Raw genomic sequence first — 25,638 nt, 5'->3', positions numbered from 1 at the left:
CACTTGCCAAAATGTTCTCTCTCACTAAAAGTTTATTCTTCACTCATTATATAGTGGCAGTAGAGTTACTAAAATTTTATTTGAACAAAAATAACCAATGATTGAAACTATAATATAATATGGATATATAAAAAATATACTCACCAAGCTGTGGCAGGAGAATACACACACAAAGTATATGGAAATGTGCAAGCTTTTAGAGTCAGTGGCTTCTAATGGCAGAAGGCCTGAAGGGAGAGGTAGAAGAATGAAAGAAAAGGACTGGTGAGGTTTAGGAAGTGGAGAGGGTTATGGAAAAAACACCGAAAACCTCGGGTCGGGAGAGGCTTACTGAATTGGATGAGAAGGAAAGTACTGATTGTTGGTGCTTGCTTCAGGCAAAGTTCAATAACCTGAGAACTTAAGAGTGGAAAGTGGGTAGTAATCAAGACACAGAGTACTGAAAAAACATCATGCAAGAGTTAGTAAGTGCAAAAAGCTAAGTACATTGTATATGGTAGGCAAGTGAGAGAGAGGGGTAAAATAGGCAGGTTAGAAAATTAAGATATAGAAAACTAAAATGGAATGAAGAAAAAGAATAGGTATCAAAAATAAACACTGGGACCAATAAAAATTATCATAAATTTAGAGCAGGTGGGTGGTGAGAACCAATCGAATGTTGTAATGACAGTTCACATCTGCAGAGTTCTGGGAGGCGTGTCAGGAAGGGGAATCTAGATGGCACACATGGTGAAACAGGCACCGAGGTCACAGCTGCCATGTCCTGTGGCAGGATATTGTGTGTTGCCTTTATATACCCTTTGTATATGATCATTCACCGTAACATAACTTGTTGCTACTCATACCATTGTAGAAGGCGAAATAGCGCTTACACAGGAGCTGGTACCCAGCATTTCATTTCACAGGTGACTCTCCGTTTGATAGCATATGTTCTGCCAGTTGCAGGTCTGGTATAGTTGGTGTTAGAAGGGTGCAATGGTCTTTTACTGCAGTAATTGTCACAGGTGTAGGAGCCATAGGGTAGGGAAATAGATGCAGGAGACAACATGGGGTCTGATGAGGGTATTGCAGAAATTTGAGGGGGGAGGGGGCCAAAACTATCCTAGGTGTGGTGAGCAAAATGTCAAGACAGAATGGTGGACCTATTTTCAGTGCACGAGTTTAGGAAGTCCTAGCCTTGTGGAAGTAACTGATAAATACGTTCAGTACCTGGGTAGTACTGAGTGACGAATGGTGTGTTCCTAAATTGTTTTTTGGAAGGATCAGCAATACCAGTATTGGATGCGGTGACCCTGGAGATCTCTTTCGAACTAGGTTGCTGGCATACTTTAGGTACAGTAGATGCTGAGCTGAGAATGGTGATGCACTGTTGTAAAGTGCCTGCATCTGAAGAAAAATGATTGACTCCAATGTGAAGGCTTCCTTCAAATTCCCAGGCTATGTAGGAGGGAATATTTGACATGAAAAGGATGGCAACTGTGAAAATGTGAGTACTGGTACTTGTTTGTGGGTTTAACATGGATAGAAATGTGTATCTTAGCCTCAGTAAGGATGAAGTCAACACCAAGAAAAATAGCATGACATTCAGAAATGACCATGTGAAATTTAATTGGAAGAATACATTCAGTGTGTCCAAAGATTTAGTTTTTATTTGGCCATTCAAATCTATTGAATGCATATCCATTCGTGATTCAAACCTCACCTCATATAAGGTATTCTTGGATGTTACTTTTTGCTCACGTTTTGATGCAAATATTGTTATCTAGTCATGTAACCATGAATTTGGAAAAAAATTGTTATTGTTTGTAATGATTTCTTCTCCCACATTCTGTAATAGTTTTAAATTTATGAGTAAAACTTAACACACAAAGATAAGTATTGCTAGAGGATGTTACTTTTCCCAACAGATGTCATACTCGTATTTTTAGGTTCAGAGCCCTTCTTACACATCAGTATCTAAAAGTCAGTGACAATTAACAATTCCCCCCCCCCCCACCCCCCCACCCCCCCCACCCCAATTAAGTACATTTCCACCCTCTTAGTTGCAGAAGTTATCAAAAGCACGTTAGTAATGCTAGGTTTAAATGAATATACATTTCAGCAACCAGTGTTCACTGTTGCAGTTTTAAAAGGCATATATTTGCTTTCAGACCAGAAGGCATCATTATATTTCCATAATGCAACAGAAATATTTCCATATCGACAAGAAGAAGAAATAGTTAAGATATACTTTGAACAAATAATTGCGCTTAGATTGGGTTTAACTCTTAAGACAGAAGCCGAACAAGGACAAAAATACCGAAAACCAGTTACACAATTATGATTTACAGGTAAACAAAAATGATGTAACGAACACTATAAATAAGAAAACTGTCTTAACACAAACAAAAAAGATGTCTTAAAGTTCAAAAAATGGTTCAAATGGCTCTGAGCACTATGGGACTTAACATCTTAGGTCATCAGTTCCCTAGAACTTAGAACTATTTAAACCTAACTAACCTAAGGACATCACACACATCCATGCCCGAGGCAGGATTCGAACCTGCGACCATAGCAGTCCTGCGGTTCCGGACTGCAGCACCTAGAACCGCACGGCCACCGCGGCCGGCTCTTAAAGTTCAGGGATTATTAGAAATCTTGTTTGTACTTAAAAGATTAAACCTTGTAATCCATTCTACATAAAACCATACTCTATATAAGTATCTATAAAGCCATTGGTACAAAATAAAATTAGTAAAATGTTAGTGAAATGCAGTTGAGACATCTGATAGTTGTTACAACAAACCTGTAGTAGTTGTTAAAAATCCAGTGGAACCATACAATTGGTACTAGACACATGCACTTTCAATAATATAATTGAACCAGGAAGGGACAGGGTATTCTTAATAAAAGAACGTCATTGAAGTTCGCATGGGCAATGTACATAAGCACAATGGATTTAAGAGTAGGATAATGGCAAATGGCACTACACAACAAATCGAGAAAATATACATTATTTCTATTCGAAGACATGTCATATCAGTTCCAAGTACAACCCTTTGGTATACATATTTCTGTGTCTGTATTCATAAGAGCATTGGATAAGGCGACAGGTAATGGGTTAAGGGATAAAGTGTCATTATAATGGGTGACACAGTTATGGCACTCACACCACGGAAGGAATACCTCAAAACTTCAGACGAATTTTTCTTCATATGAAGTTTCGAAAATCTTAGGTAGAAATGATAGCATTTTACAGAAAATTCCTTCCAAATGTAGTGCTTAATGGACCTAATTCAATGAAACTATTGAAACAAAACACAGCATGGTACTGGGATATACATTGCAAAGAAGAATTCAACAATATAAAAGAAACTTTGGCAAACTCAACATTACTAGGTCTCCCAAATTTCACTTTACCTTTCCATTTAGCAATGACTAAATACATACATACGTGATTTGGGATGTCACATTTTTTAGGAATATAAGACAGACAATACAATAGAACACAGGTTGATAAATTTAGTTTGTAGTATGCTTACATATCGTGAATGCAATTACACTATAACAAAAAAACTTTGTCTGTAATATGAGTGTTGAGAAATTTAGGTACCTATTAGCAGGATACGGAAGTACACCTTTCAAAAGCCTGAATAACCTCTTTTTGCTACGAGACCTGCCAAGAAGAGAGGTAATGAGGTTCTGGAAGGTACTGACAGGGTGTGGAGCCGTGCCAATTACAGTGCCATGTGGCTTGCTGCGTTAGAGTTCTCGATTAAGGATCAATGGTGCAAACAGCCCTATCAGCGTAGTAACACAGATTCTTGATTATGTTTAAATTGGAGGAATTTAATGGCCAGTGGAGTATGGTTAACTCATCCTGATACTCTTCAAACCACACACGTGCACTGCAAGCTGTGTGACATGTTGCGTTGTCCTGCTGGTGAGATGACATCATGCTGAGGAAAAACAAACTGTATGTAGGGGTAGACATGGTGCCCAAGATAAATGCATACTTTTGTTGTGCTTTTCTGGATAACGAGACTGCCCTTCGTCCTGGATCCTTCCAGTGATTGCTACAGGGTGTTTGCTTTCAGATGGTTCATGCTGTACATGCCAGTGGCCATTTGTGTGATTTAGCGTACAACATGATTCATCTGAAAAGGACACCTAGTCTCACTTAGTGGACATCCAATTGCAGTATTAGCATGCAAATTCCAGCCTTTATTGCCGATGTACAGCAGTCAGCGTGGGTGCGTAAACCAGGAACCTGCTGTGGGTGTCTGTACACCTTGTTCTCTGACTGGTCCTGTTGGTAGCCCCTTGTTTCATCTGGATGGTCAGTTGCTTTACAGGTACTCTATAGTTGCATGTCTGTCTGCCCTACACAATTCCCCAGCCATCATTTACCTCTGCCATCTATGGTCTGTGGTGCAGAATAGTTGTCTCGGTGCCACTTTTGGATAGCACCATTTTGCCATGCACCATATACTTCATCCGTACAAATTTAGTCATTTGTGAAATGTTTCCACCTTTGACCCAAAAGCCAATGAACATGTCCTTTTGGACGCCAGATAAATCACTCTATTTCCACATTGCTATAATGACTGCACTGTTTTCCATGTCTCCCCAACATGCTTTATGTACCCTCCACAGCTAATGCTGCTACCTGCCATCTGTGAGTGGTTATTGCATATTGATGTCAGCCACAGGCTGTGAAACATTAATGTGACTGGACTACACATATTGTAGTGCATTATCATTTCTATTGAAAAGCAAACTACAAGATAGTAGACTCAAAAGATTGGCTCTTTTTCTATACGTGTTTAGATTTTCTATTACATATATGAGGACAAGATGACATAGTGCCAGATGCACTATCTTAATTACCTACAGGCCTCAGTCAAATCTAGATGTAAAAGAAAGGGGAAACTGCATTTTATTTTTCAAAGGTTAATAAATATGGAAAAGATGAGAATTTTGTTACAGTTTAGAAAGAAAACAAAGGTAGGACATACATTTAAGGGTTCATATTGATAACTTGCAACAGAATAGTACAGACACCTGTGACCAATGGAGATTGTAAAAGAGTATCATATTCTACAGCCAATGGCCTTGCCACAGTGGTAACACCGGTTCCCATCAGATCACGAAAGTTTAGCGCTGTTGGGCTGGGCTAGCACTTGGATGGGTGACCATCCGGTCTACTGAGCACTGTTGGCTTCCGGGTGCACTCAGCCCTTGTGAGGCAAACTGAGTAGCTACTTGATTAAGAAGTTGCGGCTCCAATCTTGTAAACTGAGATAGTAGTGTGCTGACCACATGCCCCTCCGTATCCGCATCCAGTGATGCCTGTGAACTGAGGATGACACGACGGCTGGTCAGTACTGTTGGGCCTTCCAAGGCCTGTTCTGACGGAGTTAAGATCATATTCCATGAAAAGAACAATGCGGAGAAATGTGTGCTATGTATACAACAAGTATAAAATTAGTAACTTGGTAGTGACACATTGAATGTTACTATGTTTGATTGGTAATTGATTTGATTTGTTTTAACGCAACTACTTATGTACTAAGTGCCCAATATCTTTGGTAACTTCCCCATCGTTCTTTTGGTCGAAAAACATGTCATGCATATGAATAAGTACCGTATTATTACTTGAGAAATATGAGTAACCAAGTAAAGAAATTATTAAAATCTTTCGAGACTTTTCAGAAAGTTAACGTATAAACAATGGCAGTATGCACAGTGCTGTATCCCGTTATTCCCAGCAAGCTACGGGAGTTATCAGCAGTGACTTCTATGGTCCACTATCCAGAGGTCAGGGAGGAATAGGACTCATCTTTGTTGTTTTGAAGTGTAGGTCTAAGTTGGTTAAATTGCAATGTAGGTGAGAAGTCCCCATACCCTCTAATATTGAATGGTAACTGATTTGTTTTAACACAAGTACTAACATATGTATTAAGTGCCCAATATATCTGGTATGTTCCCCATCTTGCTGTACACAAATTTCCATACACTTCCAGGTTGTTCTTGACATATTTTTGAGCATTTCCATTGCTGTAGTACAAAATTCATCCTCAGTTGAATTGCGTAGTTACGCCATAACTCGCTCATTCTGGCCTGTATCTGATAACTTATTCACAAACGTTGGTTAAAAGGGCTGACCTTAATGTCTTTTATCATGTGATCTCCCATAGTTATCCTCAGTATACACAGTTATGAAGCATGTTTACGTATCTACTTCGTAGGACATTGTTGAATTGAAGCAGAGACTCCGTTACATGTTTCTTCTTGTGTCTTCTTTTTTCCACTCTGTGGCCTGTCTTTTAGCACTGCCAAAAGCAAAACCATAATCATTTTTTTCCCAGTCTGGAAGTCTTGCCTTTTGCTGTGGAGCTTTATTAAGTCTTTCCTGGAAAGCTCCCATAATAAGTCTTTGCCTGACCTGTGTGTTGTCGTCCATGCACCCACACACTTGTCAATAAGTGCTCCTCAGTAGTGTAACAATGATCGTTCACATCTGCCTTGACTACAAATTAAAAGTACACTGAGACTTCAGAAATATGTAAACACAAGTTCCAACGAGTGATTACAATAGTTGATAAGAAGTAACTTAGCTACCAACCTGCGTAACATCTTTTGATACTGAGCCGTGGTTACAGGGACTTCTCGTTCACCCTGTATATCCACTAAAAAGTGACAACCAATTGTGTGCTGATTAAATTAAGAGGCCATTACTTTAAAGATGTTGGTAACCTAAGAACCTATTGTCTGACAACGGAACACAGTTTGTGGCCAAGCAGTTTTAAGAATTTCTAGCATGGGAAAACAAAACCTTAATTACATTTTAATTTCTTGATACCATACCTGCCAAACTGCGGGCGGGACTTTAGAATGGCCAGTAGTTGAGTACACACTCACCGAATCAAAAGCACAAGACAATATGGCGAAATCATTTGTTAAATGCCTTTTTTATAAGAATAATGTGTTATAATAATATTCACACAGCCAGTTTACAGGTCTGTTTTCAAATTTAACTGTGTATATTGCAAGATGTTTTATACAGGGTGTTACAAAAAGGTACGGCCAAACTTTCAGGAAACATTCCTTACACACAAAGAAAGAAAATATGTTGTGCGGACATGTGTCCGGAAACGCTTAATTTCCATCTTAGAGCTCATTTTATTACTTCTCTTCAAATCACATTAATCATGGAATGGAAACACACAGCAACAGGACGTACCAGCGTGACTTCAAACATTTTGCTACAGGAAATGTTCAAAATGTCCTCCGTTAGCGAGGATACATGCACCCACTTTCCGTCGCGTGGAATCCCTGATGCGCTGATGCAGCCCTGGAGGATGGCGTATTGTATCACAGCCGTCCACAATACGAGCACGAAGAGTCTCTACATTTGGTACCAGGGTTGCATAGACAAGAGCTTTCAAATGCCCCCATAAATGAAAGTCAAGAGGGTTGAGGTCAGGAGAGTCTGGAGGCCATGGAATTGGTCCGCCTCTACCAATCCATCGGTCACCGAATCTGTAGTTGAGAAGCGTACGAACACTTAGACTGAAATGTGCAGGAGCTCCATCGTGCATGAACCACATGTTGTGTCGTACTTGTAAAGGCACATGTTCTAGCAGCACAGGTAGAGTATCCCGTATGAAATCATGATAACGTGCTCCATAGAGCGTAGGTGGAAGAACATGGGGCCCAATCAATCCATCACCAACAATGCCTGCCCAAATGTTCACAGAAAATCTGTGTGACGTGATTGCACAATTGCGTGCGGATTCTTGTCAGTCCACACATGTTGATTGTGAAAATTTACAATTTGATCACGTTGGAATGAAGCCTCATACGTAAAGAGAACATTTGCACTGAAATCAGGATTGACACATTGTTGGATGAACCATTCGCAGAAGTGTACCCGTGGAGGCCAATGAGCTGCTGATAGTGCCTGCACACGCTGTACATGGTACGGAAACAACTGGTTCTCCCGTAGCTTTCTCCATACAGTGATGTGGTCAATGTTACCTTGTACAGCAGCAACTTCTCTGATGCTGACATTAGGGTTATCGTCGACTGCACGAAGAATTGCCTTGTCCATTGCAGATGTCCTCGTCGTTCTAGGTCTTCCCCAGTCGCGAGTCATAGGCTGGAATGTTCTGTGCTCCCTAAGACGCCGATCAATTGCTTCGAACGTCTTCCTGTCGGGACACCTTCGTTCTGGAAATCTGTCTCGATACAAACGTACCGCGGCACGGCTATTGCCCCGTGCTAATCCATACATCAAATGGGCATCTGCCAACTCCGCATTTGTAAACATTGCACTGACTGCAAAACCACGTTCGTGATGAACACTAACCTGTTGATGCTACATACTGATGTGCTTGATGCTAGTACTGTAGAGCAATGAGTCGCATGTCAACACAAGCACCGAAGTCAACATTACCTTCCTTCAATTGAGCCAACTTGCGGTGAATCGAGGAAGTACAGTACATACTGACGAAACTAAAATGAGCTCCAACATGGAAATTAAGTGTTTCCGGACACGTGTCCACATAACAGCTTTTCTTCATTTCTGTGTGAGGAATGTTTCCTGAAAGTTTGGCCGTACCTTTTTGTAACACCCTGTATATGATTTAAGTAGTATTTTGTTAGTGGGTGCCCTGGCAAAAGGGCGATGTTTAATATATAGTTATTGTGCTGTGTTCGTTGATGTTGAGGTTCATAAAAAATCTTAATATGCAATGTTAGGCTCGGCAGTGAACCAGTCAATTTTATTTTAAATTTTTCTAAAAGGGATATTCCTACCTATATGGTGCCTGCGTCACTTAGGACAGCACTTCCGCGCATAGAGGCGGAGCGATAGGGAAGAGTGGAGGGGATGAGGTCTGCGCATGCGAAATTTGTCTTTGGTACATGGTATTATAGGTTCAAAACTGTGAGGTAATAATACATTTTAAAGAAGATTCCAAACAGTCATCTACTGGGGAGAAATCTCACTTTACATCTTCGAGGTTGTGTGACCTGTTCCACAGCAATCGTGTCTGTGTGATGTTGGAACAGCTGACGCAGCTATGTGAAGACAAGTACAATTTTTCTCAAAGTGGCAATTGTCTAATGACAAGATCATAGGAAAGATTGCAATAATTGCCATTTCTTGCAATTTGGACTGTTTTATAAGTAGAATTTTAATACACAACAAAATAAACTTCAAACTCAAACTGCAGGTATTGTATTTGTTTGACAACTGCTTCTACTGCATATCATTTTTTAAAAGTGTATAATGCGCATATGTGGATGTGTTTCACTGCAGTTCAATATAAATCACTGTGTTAAAGAAAGAAAAAGAAAATACTGCTAGCAAAGACTATTGTAAAAATTGCCAGTATGTTGTTATGTTTTTTGGTGTCAACAGGCATTATGAGTTTAAAGTAATTTGTTCAACATTACAGTGGGAGAATGTGTTTATGATACATTGAACAAACAAACAATAAACCATCTTCTGTGAATAACTCAATGGAATGCTGACGGATAACGTTGAAAACCACTAATATCTTGACAGGTAACCCTCCCTTTCATTTTAAGGCATTTTCAAATTTGTACCTTGAAAATGACAGGAATATATTTGTGGAAATACTGGAGTTTTTGATGAATTTATCTAGCCGCATTCTCAAAAGTAATTAGATCATACAATGCACTGGGAAAAGCGTACCTTCTCCTCAGGCAATATATTGAACATTATAATCTGAATACGTCATAGGCTACATATTTCTAATCAGTGAAAGCTAGGAAGTCCTTGTGTGCAATGTATGCAATTCATATGCTGCAGAAACATTTTTAAACCATGAATCTTTAAAACCAAGAAAGATTATTACTTTACTTTGTTTCAAAGTCTGTGTCGTAATACCATCTTCAATCCTAGTCCATGTCTGAACCATTTGATTGTAGATGTAGGATGACAGGTTCAAGGCTTTAATACAGCTTCATCTCCCTGTCAAAGACTTCTTTCTGAAACTTTTCAGAGTGGCCACGTTGCAGGGGATGCTGTCTGTTGCTTCATGCACAAGCGTTTGTGTCCGTTATTTTCAAAGTGGTGGGTTGCCCCCCCCCCCCCCTCCCCCTTCCCCCCTCCCTAGTGTGTAGCCTGTTTGCAAATGGATCAATCACAGTGATTTGAAGGTAAATGCAAAACTGTGTGACCACATTCACATGCAAGAAATTAAAATTTGTACATTTTGTCACGTGACTTCTACAAATTAACAAGCTGCAAGAGTTCAGCCTGAGTCTGGCTTATATTGTCGTCAGGTTTTTTTTTTTCCCAGAGCACAATATCTCCTTTCCTGGTGTTCATACTTGGTCTTTTCTCTGTAACATCTTAATGATATCTGGCATGGTAATTACAATGACCAACTTCAAAGCAAGGTATGGCAAGAAATGTTCAGTGAACCACTTCTTGAAAGTGACAGCGTTCATTTCTGAATGTGGTCACTACAGTTTTCCTTACACCTAAATACAAGTTAATTTTCACGAACCAAATCAGAAGAAGAGCCAGCACACAGAAAGTAGTATCCAAGAACCTTTGTCTATGGGAACTTTAAAACAGCTTGTATCATCACTCATTTTCCAATAGGTATTCACATATTATTCTTATTAACCTATGTTTCTTCAAGGTAATACACTTTAGAACTACCTCCTCTTGAATCGTTCACCTGTGTAAGAGGCATGGTTCATGCTGCTTCTATGTCACCTCTTTCAACTGTAAACTATCTTCTTAACATTTTTGAAACCAATGTCTTTGAAAATTCTTTGCATTGACAAAGCGCTGCATTTGAAACCAATTTGCTCAGGCATAATTGTAACAAGTTTTTGTGATGTCTGGTATTCCCTTCGTATGTACATTTCAAACACAAGAGTGCTGTAAAATATTGTTGTCAAAAATAAAAGCCTCACTTTGAGATTCACGTTCGAAAAAGTTATAAATGCAGGACATAAATCCCCACACCTGCTTGTGAAGCATCTATATCTACATCTACATGATTATTCTACAATTCACAATTAAGTACCTGGCAGAGGGTTCATCCAACCACCTTCAAGTTCTCTACCTTTCCACTCTCAAATGGTGTGTGGGAAACACGCACCCTTTAATCTTTCCGTGTGAGTTCTAATTTCTTTTACTTTATTATTATGATCATTCCTCCCTATGTAGGTGGTCACCAGCGAAGTATTTTCACACTCTGAGGAGAAAGTTGACGACTGCATTTTCTAAGTGTTCTACCAATAAATCACAGTCTTTGGTTTGCTTTCCGCATAACATTATTCATGTTATTGTTATCACTAAGCATTTAGTTGAATTTACTGCCTTCAGATTTGTTTTATTCTGTGAACAGAAAGTTAACTGATTCCTTTTAGTACTCATGTGGCTGGCTTTTCATTATTTAGAGTCAATTGCCATTTTCTCTCCATTACAGATATCTAGCCTAAATGGTTTTGTGATTTGATTTAAGCGTGTCATGACTTTATAATACAGTAAATCACAGCATCATATACAAACAGTCTAAGTGGGCTGCTCAGATACAGAATTTAATTAAAGTTGCCATCACATGATATATTCATTTGAAAGTCACACCAAAACGTTTACTCAGAATGAGAGTGACTGAAACTGCATTGTCAGGAAATACGGCAACAGCACAATGTGCTGGAGAGAGATTCTCACTGTCTAGTTTTAACTCGTGGCTAGCCACTTGGAGAGAGAATGAATCTTATTGGCTGCTAGGCCTGGTAGCAGAAATTGTCAGAACTGTTGTTACTGTGGTTAGAAATAAGACTGAATGAAGCCTAAACTTTTCTTTAGTATCCCCTGTATAGATGCCTTATCCAGTAGCCACAATATCTGGTTGAACAATACTGAAATGATAATGCTTGCTTATGGTTTAAAAAGTGTAAGTTTTTCTTTGGATTATGGGGTACGAAAATAAATTTATGTAAATGTATGGGACTTACCCTCTGCCCAATATGTTCTTAAGTTTTGTAGTGTTTCTTCTTTCCTTTCTTAACCACACTTGGGGAGGAGTTCTATCTTTTCTGTGGTAAGCTGTAATGGTAGCTGTAAAATAAAATTGGTTGGTTTGCTGCCCAACCTATCATAGCATATTAAGTTTTGTGGGGAAAGACTCTACAGCCCAGATCAGGACTAACAATTGCGGTTCATGTGCAGTCCCTTCTCTCCGAACTGGAGTCCTTCACTTTACCAGCTCTACTTGCAGTTCGTTCATGTACGCCTCGGCCGCAGCTTCGTCTGGACCTTTTGCATGGCCCTAAGGACTCCATTAACATCGCCGCTCTTCACTGTCGCTTCCTCTCGATTCTTAATGTGTTCTGGGGCTCTGAAGTGGTTTACACAGACGGCTCAATGGCTGATGGTCACGTAGGCTTCGCATATTTTCATGGAGGACATAATGGGCAGCACTCCTTGCCAGTTGGCTGCAGTGTTTTCACTGCATAGCTGGCGGCCGTATCTCGTGCTCTTGAGTACACCCGCTTATGGCCTGGTGAGTTATTTCTCCTGTTTTCTCACTCATTGAGCAGCCTACAAGCTATCGACCAGTGCTACCCTCGTCACCCTCTGGTAGCATCTATTCAGGAGTCCATCTGTACCGTGGAACAGTCCCACTGTTCCGTGGTGTTTGTGTGGACCCCAGGACACATCGGAATCCCTGGCATCGAACTTGCTGACAGTCTGGCCAAACAGATGATGCGGGAACTGCTTCTAGAGATAGGCATCTTCTAAGCTGACCTGCGTTCTGTCTTAAACTGCAGGGTTTTCCAGCTTTAGGAGTCAGAAAGGCATAACAGCACGCACAACAAACTGCATGTCATTAAGGAGATTATGAATGTGTGGAAGTCTTCCATGCAGGCCTCTCGCAGGGAATCAGTTGTCTTCTGCCGGCTCCGCATTGGCCATACGTGGCTAACGCATGGTTATCTACTCCGTGGCGAGGACGCACCTCAGTGTCGCTGTGGCTCCCAAATGACAGCCGTCCAGCTCTTGCTGGACTGCCCACTTTTAACCGCTCTGCGGCAGACTTTAACTTTCTCAACACCCTGCCTTTGGTGTTGGGTGACGATGCCTCCACAGCAGCACGTTTTATCCGTGAGAGTAGGTTTTATACTTCTAAGGAGGTTTTACTGCAGGGACAGCCATGGCGTGCCAAACTGCACGCGTGTACAGATGTGCTGTACGCGTGCCGTCCAGGGCTCAGTCTCCACCTCGCCACTACTCGGCTTTCCTCAGTCTTTCACGGCGCTCATCGGCACGGCGCGACATTAGACTAGCTGTGCGATGCGGCATCTTTTCATCTGGCAAATGGTGCGTTAGTTGATTCGTAGTGGCAACCGTGTTTATTCCTCGCTATTTGTTAGCGATTCGTAGGAAGTTTATAAGTACTGTACGGTGGTTGTTGCAATAGAACACACGCTCACAAAGAGGTGGGGTAGTGACACAACGTCACGAGCCTTCAAGGCTGAATGGGAATTGCAATATTTTTTCTAAGAGAAGGATGAAAATTCTCAATGTCTATTATGCAGTCTCATACTCGGTGGGCACCGCAAATTTGCAATAGAACAGCATTATAACACCACACACAAAGAACTTAATGATTTAGTTGGGGATGATAGATCGAACAAGTTGGCGGAATTAAGAAGACGTAGTGTTATGCAGCGAGACGGACCGAACGTGAGTACCCCTTACAAATCTTTGTGTTTCTGATGTTTATATTTGTACATATTTGTCGTTAGAATTCGAATGTAGAGTTGACTCAATTTTTGTTTCCTTTTTTTTAGCCTGCAACCGAACGTAGCGACCTGTCTTTAAGAGCAAGCTACAAAATAGCACTCAGAATTTCAAGTGCGAATAAGTCTTTCAGTGATGGTGATTTCATCAAGGAGTGTGTTTTTGAGGCGGCGGAACTCGTGACGCCACTGGAAGTAAAGAAGTTTAGTGAAATTAGTCTTTTCAGACAGGCAATAGCTCGCAGCGTAGCTGGTATGCCAGCGGATGTCTGCAGGCAGTTAATTGATAGTGTCTGCAAGTTTATTGCATTCTCCATTGCTTTGGACGAGTCAACCGACATTTCAGACACAACACAACTAGCGATTTATGTTCTTGGAGTCGACACAAATTTGCACATGTTGGAAGAACTGTTAGATTTTGTACCAATGAACGACACAACGAGGGATACCGACTTGCTAAAAGCAGTTGATGAGGCAGCTGAAGTCATTGGCCTGAATTGGAAAATGTTAGTTTGACACCACGGATGGACCACCAGCAATGCGAGAGACTCAAAACAGGCTTGTAGCATTGTTGCGTAAAAAACTAAGACGATCGACAGAAGATTTGTACGGAATTAGTTGTTTTGTACACCAAGAAGCTCTTTGTGCTACATTTGCAAATTTGGAGCATGTGATAAAGTTGGTAGTCACCATAGTAAATTTTTGAATTCACATGGCTTAGTACACCGTCAGTTTCAACAGTTTCTCATGGAACTGAACGAAGAGTATGGAGATGTTATTTACCACTGCGAAATACTTTGGTTAAGTTGAGGGGCATGCCTCGAAAGATTTTTCAATTTAAGACTCGCTATTGTTGAGTTCCTGAAGGAAAAAGGAAAGGCAGAGCCAAAATTAGAAGATCCAAAATGGATTGCAGCTCATCTTTTTAGTTGATCTGACTGCACACTTGATCGCTCTCAATAAGACTTGGCAAGGTGAGAAGCAGCTTATTTCTGATCTGATGCAAAAAGTGGATGCATTTAATAAGAAACTCACATTGTAGAAGGAATGACTCATGACAAAGAATACCGCCCATTTCCATATGCTCTCTAAAGTCAGAGAAAACACATCTTCTGGTGAATTCGTTTCTGTGTTGGAGGAACTACAGGCACAGTTTTCTAAACGTTTTGAGGGCACTGCCAGTCTGACATCTGTTTTTTAACTATTTTCTGGACCTTTTGCCGTTTCAGTTGAAAGTGCTCCAGTGCATTTTGCAAATGGAATTGATCGATCTGCAGTGCAATTCCCGTTTCAAAAAACAAATTTTTTTATGTAAAAACTGTCCAAGAATTTTTCAAAGGTTTTCCTCAGGAAGAGTTTCCCCATCTCCACAATGAGGCTTGTTTGGATCGACATACATGTGCGAAAGGTTTTTTTCGACTATGAAACTAAATAAGTCACGATTACGTGGCAATCTGAGTGACGAAAATATGAGAAACTGTCTGTGTGTCGGAGTGCCGTCAGTTTGTGCTGGATATGAACTTTATTATGTCTACAGCGATCCAAAAATAATTAAATTAATGGTGATAATTTTGTTAAATTTGTCATATTTTTTGTTGAGAATTGTAGTTATTGCAAATTCTGTACAGTAGTTCCAGATAATAAAATTTGCTTGTTTCGCATGTAGTTGGAATCACGTATTCCACATCATACTGCATGCTGTACACTACTTTTACGTTCGTTTCTATATCTCAGCTTAAATATTGTAAGGATTTTACGAGTGATGATGTGAGAAGCACGATATTGTGGGTGTAATGCAGTTTCAAACCCAGCGTTATTGTTATTTTTCTGTAGGTGTACCAACAGCCAACAAAGATCCAGTATTGCTCAACATGATGTGTTGTACAGAGCTTAATATTATCAAATGTCGTAATATGAAACTAAGCCACATGCTAGCAGGGCGGTGTTCCTTACGCGAATGCACTGGCGCATCCAGCGTGTTCGTAGTTCCGCGCATGTGCGCGCAGTCAGCTGGTGTGGTAGTGGGGGATGTGTGACGTCAGAAGGGAGCGATCCGCATGCGTGTGAAAGCGAAAGCTTGGCACGTGTGCATGCACACGTTCTTAGCCGTCCCTGTTTTAGTGTGTGTCCTTTGTCCCTCTGTGTTCTCCACCTTAGTGCTTTTAGGGTGGAGGTTTTAATGTGTTGCAGAATGGCTGGCTTTCCCTTTTTATTCTCGTGGTTGGCCAGCCACTGTAATCTACTTTCATGTTTTACTCTCTTCTGTTTCCAGCGTCTCTCTGTTGTTTTCTTGTCCTCTTTCGTTCCTTCTAGTGTTCGTTGCCTTCCCTTTGTTCTTGTGGCTTTTCCTTTCTTTCCGTTTTGTGTTATATGTTACGTCCGTTTTATTCTCTTACTTGTGGCATTGTTTTATTAGGAACAAGGGACCGATGACCTCGCTTGGTCCCTTCTCCTGCCTTTAAACCAACCAACCAACCAACCATGGCAGCATCGAACACATGTACAGGCATCACTGTAAGACAACTTGAAACGGGACCCATCCGAAAACTCTAAATTTTGCCACACAGCGTGCCAGTGTCAACGTTCATGTGTCCATTGCAGTCTGCGGTGTTGGTGGGTTCTGGTCAGTGGAAGCATATGTAATGCCACACATTCTGCCAGTCCCAATCTCGGAAGGCAATGTCAAACTATCAATGCAGACATGCCCACACCAGTTGCAGCGCTCAAACATCACATCAACACTGTGGGCAAAGCTGTTCTGTCCATTACGGCCAAGCGGGCACAGTGGCAGTCATCACATACTGTGCTCGCATTGTGTTGTCCAGTACCCTGTTGGTGTTGTTTACAGCCCTTCTCTCCACTGGTTCCTTATACACCTCACTGTTGAAGCAACATGCCCTATATGAGCTACAGTGTCGTGTAACAACCGACCTGCCTCCCGGAAACCAATCATTCTGCCCGGTTTGAATGCACTTGCATGCCAATATTCCTGTGTGTGATGTGAGCGAGGCACATTGGCACTGCGTTACACATTTCCACTTTGTATGATGGCTCTGCATCAACTGAGTATTGTGTAACACTGACCTGTCTTGTCACACAAAAGAGGGTGCTGTTGGATCTGCATGCACGCCACCCTCTGCCATTTAAATCACTTATTATGGTTTCAGTTTTCCACATGTTCTGTTTTCGTGGTGTGTTGCAGGCCATTTCTTCTGAGTGATCCACATTTTACAAACAGTAGTTTACTTTATTTGCTGAAGCTGGCATTTGCTGCTCAATGTGGCTATGTGCACATTCACTCGCACAGTGAGCACCACCTACCATTGTTTAACATTTCCAGTGCCTGCATGTCTTAGTTGGCTCATCTCCTTAGCCATATATGTACCATACAAAATGTCAGCTAGATCCCAATGTCACATCCATTATGTTTATAAAGTTGTATGACAAAGCCGTACTAATTGTAAGTTCGATCCAGTGGCACGTATGTTAAAAGTCTTATGGCAGAGCCTTACAGACTGGGGCTAGTACCTTCAATTATGCATTTGCTTTTGATATTTGTGGTTGACATGCACTTTGCACCAGACATTTTGCAATTTTGGTTCCTTTTCTGGTTGATGTGCATAATTATATGTAATAATTTGTTTAATATGTTCCTTTACCTTCTGGAAAAAGACAGATTTATGTTTGTTGACAATATGATTAAGGTACCTGTACTTCTCTATTATTTTCCAATCCTATAAAGCTTCTGTATGCACCATTTCTGAAGCACATGGTTTTAAAAGAAAAGAAAAAAACTTTACATGGAGTTGGGACATTTCATGGTACAAAATGTTATATTTATATCCTTAATTATCTGTCTGGTCCCTCTTGAAGAATGCTGTGGTTGTAAAATGGCTTATTTATCTATATTAGTCTTTTCAAACTTCCTGGCAGATTAAAACTGTGTGTAGGTAGAGCACTTGCCTGCAGAAGTCGAAGGTCCTGAGTTTGAGTCTTTGTCCAGCACACTGTTTTAATTTGCCCAGAAGTTTCATATCAGCACATCTCCACTCAAGAGTTAAACTTCTACTCTAAATACAGACTTATGTTGATCTGGAAAAAAAGTAATATACACTAGTGTAATGAATAGTCACAAAGAGAAAGGAAAAGATATACAGGACAACAGCCCAAAAGTTGTAAATAACAGAAGTTTTCATATTGATTTATTATTTATTAAATTTGTCTCAGAAGCTTGCTCATACGTATTGGGTGTATTGCGGTTTATTTCACTGAAAAAATTAAATTCAGTAAATGAATACGCAGTATGTGCACAAAAATTTCCAGAAAAAGCTCATCCAATTTGTAACCTTGAAGGGTCCTCAGAAATTCTAAGTTCCACTTCTCACAAATTTTGTTATCTACACTGGCACTTTCCCCACTCACTTTCCAGAAAACAATACAGTGTCTTACTGTGTCTTCCTGAAACTTTCTAAGCACCTGTTACTCGCGTGAAATGTATCATATCCCAGCGCTGCTGCAAAATAATCTGTCTTTTCTGTCAAAATAAGGCCTCCAATGTTCACATTATTGTTCCTCTGTTGTTGGAACCACTGCACTAAACCCTCTTCCAATGCTGGGTTCTCAGTCTTTTGTTGCGTTTCCAATCTCTTCCTTCATATGTGGTAATAAAGCTATCTCCATTCTTGATTATTGTCTACAGTGTGGTTGCCAGAATTCCAAACTCTGCAGGTGAAGTTTTCACTTCATCAGCTATCTTTTGCTTTTCAGTGACTGTCAGACATTTCCGCTTACAGCCCACGGCTGACACTTAGAGCTCACACTTATTCAAAACAAACACTGCCTCAAATCACACCTGCACAAAGGGTGTTGAAACTGCAATGTGATGCAGGCCTCACTATCGCATCAACATTGGGAGGGGTGGGATTGGGATTCGCTTATTTGCGTGTACTTTGATATACAGAAGTACCATATGAAAGACTTAGATGTATGGCCGCGTCTTCAATATATAGAGCTTTTGGTCACCCAACTTCGATATATAGTGTGAAAATCTGCCATTCTCAAGCCTCTCCCCAAGGTGTCCAAAACTCTTTCATGGATACATGAGTGGCAGGTGTGGGACCCCGAGCTCATGCAGCTCTCTTTACTTTCCAGGCTGCATACCATCCCTTTCCACATCCCTCCCTGTCCCCGATCCTCCTCACCACTTCCCGTCCCCTTTCCCTTCTCCCTCTCTTTAGGAGTACGTTTTGTGCCTACATCTGTAGACACACACTTGTGACTGTAAGATGTGGTTCCTCTTCTGTTATCTGTATACTGGAAAGTCTCTGTCCTTACTTTGTCCTCCTCTTTTCCTTGATTCTTCTCTTGACCTTCTTCTCCACTTTGGTGTTTGAGAATTCTTCTCTTCCTTCCTTTTCTTTGTTCCTCCCTTATTCTTTCTTCCTCCCAGTGCATGTCTGAAGGCCAACCCACGCGTTCCCATGTGTAACCGGGGACAGGATAACGCATAATTCCCCGCCCCAGGTAGAGAAGTATGACATGTACGTACCACCTTGTAAAGGCCAGGCCCACGGAAGGGTGATTACCTGAGCTGGTACCTTCCGAACTTGCCGATTGGTTCCTCCGCCCATTTCTCGGAAGGTGTGACCTGAGAGGACCCCCACTAGGAAGGAGTGCACCATCGGAGATGCCAGTAATCATGGGGGATACTTTCCCAATGGTTTCTTTTACTTCTACAACTTCTGCCCACAGAAAATTCTTCCATCAGTGCCAAAGTTCTTAGTTGTTTCTCAATCTAACGAAGGTCAAGACTTCTCAACAGTAAACCCTTTCATTATTCAGAAAGGTGTCTATGCAATTGCAGGTCTTGTAAACTCTTGTTCCCGGTCACAAAATGGTACCTTGTTGTTAGGAACACAGTGCCTCCAGGCACAAAAATCGCTTTGAACTACAGTGCTACACACCTTCCCTGTCCGGCTTGAAGCACATCATACCTTAAACTCATCGCGCGGGGTGGTTTATACAAGATCACTTGACAGTTATCAAGTGAGGACATTCATAATTACCTGTCTGATCAGAGAGTAACAGCCGTACATCGAGTAATGAAAAGGGTTGAAAAGGAATTGGTACCGACCCGCACTCTCTTCTTGATGTTTGATAGAGTTCACCTCCCATCGAACATTAAAGCAAGATATGAGAATTTCAGTTTGCCTTTACATCCCCAACCCTACGCATTGCTATCAGAGTCAGAGGTTTGATCATACCAGCCAGTCGTGTTCCAATACAGCCAAATGTGTTACCTGTGGCAGGGATGCCCATGAGGGTGATTGTCCACCCCCATCCCCTCATTGCATGAACTGTATGGGCGACCATGCTGCTTCCTCTAGAGATTCCCGTGTTTTTAAATATTAACGAATTATTCAGGAAATCCGAGTGAAGGAAAAGGTGTCTACCTTTGCTGCTTCTAAGTTATTCACTAATAGAAAGCCCACTGTGCTCCCAGCAGGTAAATGTATTACTGTTTTCGCCTCTCCCCAGCCTACTAAGGAGGTAGCCACACAGTCTTGCGATCTCACCTTTAGCACCACGGTCATCAGATCGGCCAGCCCAAAGATTGCCCGTTCAACCTCCCCACTATCACCCGCTCACTGTAAGGCTCAACCTTCATCGGCTCCTGCTAAATCACGGGTCCCAAAATCGAACGCCCAGACTTCCAAAAAAGAACCTTTGTCTCAATGTCCTGCTTCCAAGAAGACCCATAAGAAGAAAAGTTCCTCTCCTTTTCCACCACGGCGGTGCCTCTTGTACAGCGCCACCCAGCAAGCCACCCTCAGCCATCTTCCGTGTTGCCGAGACGCACCGCTGGTGGCTGATCAACCGGCTGATCACTGATGGCAGGAGCCGACCATGAACAACCTATGGATAAGGATCTTCTGCCTGTGGGCTGAATGCCATCCCACACTGTTGGCCACTGGCTCTCAGCGATCGCTGAGTTGATGGCAGTAGTGTTGAGATTTTTCCTTTTTTCGTCTACCCTACGTCAATTATCCATTGGGATATCCGCAGAATTCGCTCCAGGCATGATGAACTGTCAATCGTGTTATGATCCTCCTCCCCGGTCATCTTCTGTCTTCAGGAAACAAAGCTACGTCCCCATGATAGCTTTGTCTTTCCTTATTTCCAATCAGTATGGTTTGATCTCCCCTCTGTTGCTGACGTTCAGCACCCAGGGGATTTATGATTCTTGTCAATGATACTATCCATTATCACCCAACCCACTTACACAGTACCTTACAAGCTGTCGCTGTACGCCTTTCCCTTTCTGGATTCACCTTCTCTCTTTATACCCTATAATTCCATCATCCACACCAATGGGAAGAGCCGATCTCCTTCATCTCCTTGGTCAGCTCCCCCCGCCCCACCCCCCATTTGCTGGTTTGGGACTTCAATGCCTACCACTCGCTTTGGGGATCTCCGCCTTCTTGTCCAAAAGGCTCCCTATTGGTTGACCTCTCCCACCAAGCGCATCTTGGTTGCCTCGACACTGGGGAACCTACATTTTTGTCTGCCTCCACGTCAACCTACTCTCAATTGGATCTTTGAGTCAGCACTGTTTGGCTAGCTCTGCACTTTAAATGGTTCGCTCTTGCTGATGCACACTCAAGTGACACATTTTCCATGCGTCCTTCGATTACAGCCACAACTGCCATCTATGCACCCAAGATGCTGAAAGTTTCCCCAAGCCAACTGGACACTTTCCTCCTGTCTAGCAACATTTGATGACCGTCCATTTCCTAGCATCGACAATCAGGTCACTCATGTTACGGAAGTTATTCTTACAACCACGGAACATCCAGTACCTCATACCTCCCCTTTGCCCCAGCACCTTCCAGTTCCTTGGTGGAACGAGGCGTGCCGTGACACACTATGTGAGTGGTGACATGCTCATCACATTTTCCACCATCATCCTATACTGGCCAACTGTATCCACTATAAGCAGTTGTGTATGCAATGCCTTCACATCATACGCGATAGCAAGAAGGCAAGCCGGGATTTCTTTACCAGCTCCTTTAATACCTTCATTCCCTCATCAGTTGTTTGGAGTTGAATCCAACGGATATCTGGCACATCCAGTTTTTCCCCGACCTCTGGCCTAACTGTCGCACAGGCTACCTTACTGGACCCAGCTGCTTTCTCTGACTCATTAGGTCAACACTTTGCTGAGATTTAGAGCTCTTCTAATTACCCACCAGCCTTTCTCCCAAAGAAACAGGTAGCGGAAGAGTGACCTCTTGCTTTTTGCTCTCAAAATCACGAAAGCTATAATGCTGTTTTTTCTATACAGGAACTCAGACATGCACTCTCCTCCTCTCGATCTTCTGCTCTGGGACCAGATGGTATCCACGTCCAAATGTTGCCGTGCCTATGATATCCTAGTCTATGCTACCTCCTTCAGCTTTATAATTGACTTTGGGTCATTCCCAGAAGATGGCAGGAAGCTATCATCGTTCCTGTTCCGAAACCTGGAAAGGATAAATTTCTCCCCTTTAGCTATCACCCAGTCTCTCTCACGCCTAGTGTTTGTAAGGTTTTAGAGCTTATGGCAAATTGCTGTTTAGGCTGGTGGCTGGAGTCCCGAAACCTTTAACAACTGCCCAATGCGATTTCCAAAGCATCGTTCTGCAGTTGACCATGTTGTTGCTGTCTCCACTTATATCATGAACAATTTTCTCAGGAAGCACCAAATGGTAGCTATATTTATTGATGTGGAGAGGGTGTACGATACCTGTTGGAGGACAGGTTTCCTCTGCACACTGTTCTCTTAGGAATTTTTAGGTTGACTACCCCTTTTCATCTGTGAATTTATGACAGAGCATACATTTAAGGTGCGGGTGACAACTACTCTATCCGGTACTTTCTCCCAAGAAAACGGGGTGCTAAGTGTTGTACTGTTTGCCATCGCCATAAATCCGATTATGGATTGTCTCCTTCCCGATGACTCGGGCACCCTCTTTGTTGACAATTTTGCAAACTAGTACAGCTCTCGACGGACTAGCCTTCGTGAACGACGTCTTCAAAGATGTCTAGATTGCCTCCTCTCGTGGAGCATCGCAAACGGCTTCCAATTTTCTCCCAGTAAGACCGCCTGTGTAAATTTTTGCCATCATAGGAAGTTTTATCCACCTTCCCTACATCTAGGTCCTGTTGAACTTCCATTTGCACACATCGCCAAATTCTTGGGACTTATGATTGGCAGAAAACTGTGCTGGTCTTCCTATGCTTCGTATCCTTCAGTTCACTGTCTGCAATCCCTTAACACCCTCCGTGTCCTGAGTGGTACCCCCTGGGGATGAGACAGAGTGGTCCTCCTCAGCCCATACTGTGCCTTTGTCAGCTTCCCAAGGATAGTAACCCCTCACCCCCCTATAATTTATTGTAGGGCATTTGCTGCTCTATGCGCACAAATGGAGGATGCCACATTTACTTACACTGACTGCTCCAAGATCGCCATTGGAGGTGGGAGTGCCTATATTACTGACGACACCCCTATTAGATTTCGGCTTCTCGACTAGTATTCGGTTTTTACTGCGGATCTTTACTCTGTTCTCCAGTTTGACCAATACATATTGTATGTTCGGATTTTCTCAGCTCTCTTCTCAGTCTCCAAGCTCGTTATCCTGTCCACCCTCTGGTCCACTGGATTAAGGACTGCCTCCACATGCCCCACTTGGGGGGGGGGGGGGGGTGCGGGGGGGGGGGGGGGGGGGCATGGCATGTTGGTATATGCGAAAACAAGGAAGCTGATATAGCAGCAAAGGCTGCTGTGTGTCTTTCTCGGCCTGCTGTTCGCATGGTTCTCTTTGCCAATCTGCAGAGTGTTTTGTGTCGCCATGTTGCTCTTTTGGGGCACACACATTGGTCTGCGCTTCAGAATAATAAATTACTGGACATAAAACCTCTTCCCTGCGCTTGGACCTCTTCCTCCCGTACTCATGGTTGGGAGGAGGTAATTTTAACTAGACTCCAGATTGGGCACTGTCTTTTTAGCCATTGACATCTTTTAAATGGCAATCTTCCCCACTTCTCTCAATTGAGCTGTTGCCTGATGTGTCTTTCCTTTTAGCCAATGATGCGCATTCAGCTGATCCCATCGTTGATACTTCTCAAGCCTTCCAAAAACTTTGATATAATGGCATTTTATCTTTGAAATATCAAGGTTTCAAGCTTCCAAGTGTAGGGAATGAAGCAAAATTTGTTATGGACAGGTCTTCGGTACATCAAGGTTCGATATATTGAGGTTTGACAGTATAGTAAATTGCTGTTGTAAATCCAAGATTTAAGATGATTTCTTCTAGTCGGGTGTTCGGCGACTCTACGGAGCAGATAGATAGTTTATTAGCAACGCACGCATTAACCGAACTCTTGCATCAAGATACTTTTTTTGCCATGCTCGTCATCCTTACATGAGTTCTCTGCCATAAAAGATCTGAAGTGCATTAATCCAGAGATTTAACAAAGATGACAAGTTCTTTGTAGTGACCTGAATAGTCAACTGTTTGTAACTAATATTGCTTGTTGGTCTATGTAGTTACATATATATTTGTACTAAATGTTCATCAGTGAACTGGGTGCCACACAAGTCTTCTCTTTTGAACAGAAAATTGTGCTGGAATGCCATATGTGGCATTTTGCTGGGCTCTGTGCACGTCTTTAAATCGCTGCTTTTTGAAATTTCTGTAAATTCTCATATTTATCAGCCAGTATGACAATTTAGAAATTGTTCTCATAAAGTCAATAAAACATTCCAATTTCATAAACACTTTATACTCGTATTTTATGATGTGAATATAATAGGGAAACATTCCACGCGGGAAAAATATATTTAAAAACAAAGATGATGTGACTTTCCATACGAAAGCGCTGGCGGGTCGATAGAAACACAAACACACACATACATACACACAAAATTCTAGCTTTCGCAACCAATGGTTGCTTCGTCAGGAAAGAGGGAAGGAGAGGGAAAGACGAAAGGATGTGGGTTTTAAGGGAGAGGGTAAGGAGTCATTCCAATCCCGGGAGCGGAAAGACTTACCTTTACAAATGTCTGCTTGTGTCTGTGTATGTGCGGATGGATATGTGTGTGTGTGCGCGCGAGTGTATACCTGTCCTTTTTTTCCCCCTAAGGTAAGTCTTTCCGCTCCCGGGATTGGAATGCCTTTACAAATGTCTGCTTGTGTCTGTGTATGTGCGGATGGATATGTGTGTGTGTGCAAGTGTATACCTGTCCTTTTTTCCCCCTAAGGTAAGTCTTTTCGCTCCCGGGCTTGGAATGACTCCTTACCCTCTCCCTTAAAACCCACATCCTTTCGTCTTTCCCTCTCCTTCCCTCTTTCCTGACGAAGCAACCATTGGTTGCGAAAGCTAGAATTTTGTGTGTATGTATGTGTTTGTTTGTGTTTCTATCGACCTGCCAGCGCTTTCGTATGGTAAGTCACATCATCCTTGTTTTTAAATATATTATACTCTATTTTCATTTATTTACTTTGTACACATTTTACACTGTAACATAAAAGTTTTCTGGATATGGTACCGCGTCATATTGTACAAAACCACTGCTGGATAAAAACCAACGTTTTGGCCATGGTTGAAGTGGCCTTCTCCTGGTCTACTGGTGAGTTCTAGCTATGCAGTGTCCCTTATATTTTGTTATTACTGTTCACTGCGCATGCCATTACACCATAATTTTAACAAGATAGTTCATTCCATTGGTCACTTGAGGAAGGAGGAGAGGAAACTTTATTTTAATAGGCTACTGTGGTGGAGGTACCGTCTATTGGCTCTTGTATGTGCCATGAT

General features: G+C 42.0%; 1 protein-coding gene across 4 annotated transcripts in view; it reads left to right on the top strand.

Moving 5' to 3' along the window:
* LOC124545999 (serine/threonine-protein kinase Tao) overlaps positions 1 to 25,638 on the top strand; it is a 230,593-nt gene that overhangs the window by 129,930 nt on the left and 75,025 nt on the right. The window lies entirely within an intron of this gene.

Source organism: Schistocerca americana, chromosome 8, assembly GCF_021461395.2.
Source record: "Schistocerca americana isolate TAMUIC-IGC-003095 chromosome 8, iqSchAmer2.1, whole genome shotgun sequence".
NCBI classification, from domain to species: Eukaryota; Metazoa; Arthropoda; class Insecta; order Orthoptera; family Acrididae; genus Schistocerca; species Schistocerca americana.
The sequence above is the reverse complement of the archived record's forward strand: the minus strand, read 5'-3'. Positions and strand labels throughout refer to the sequence as shown.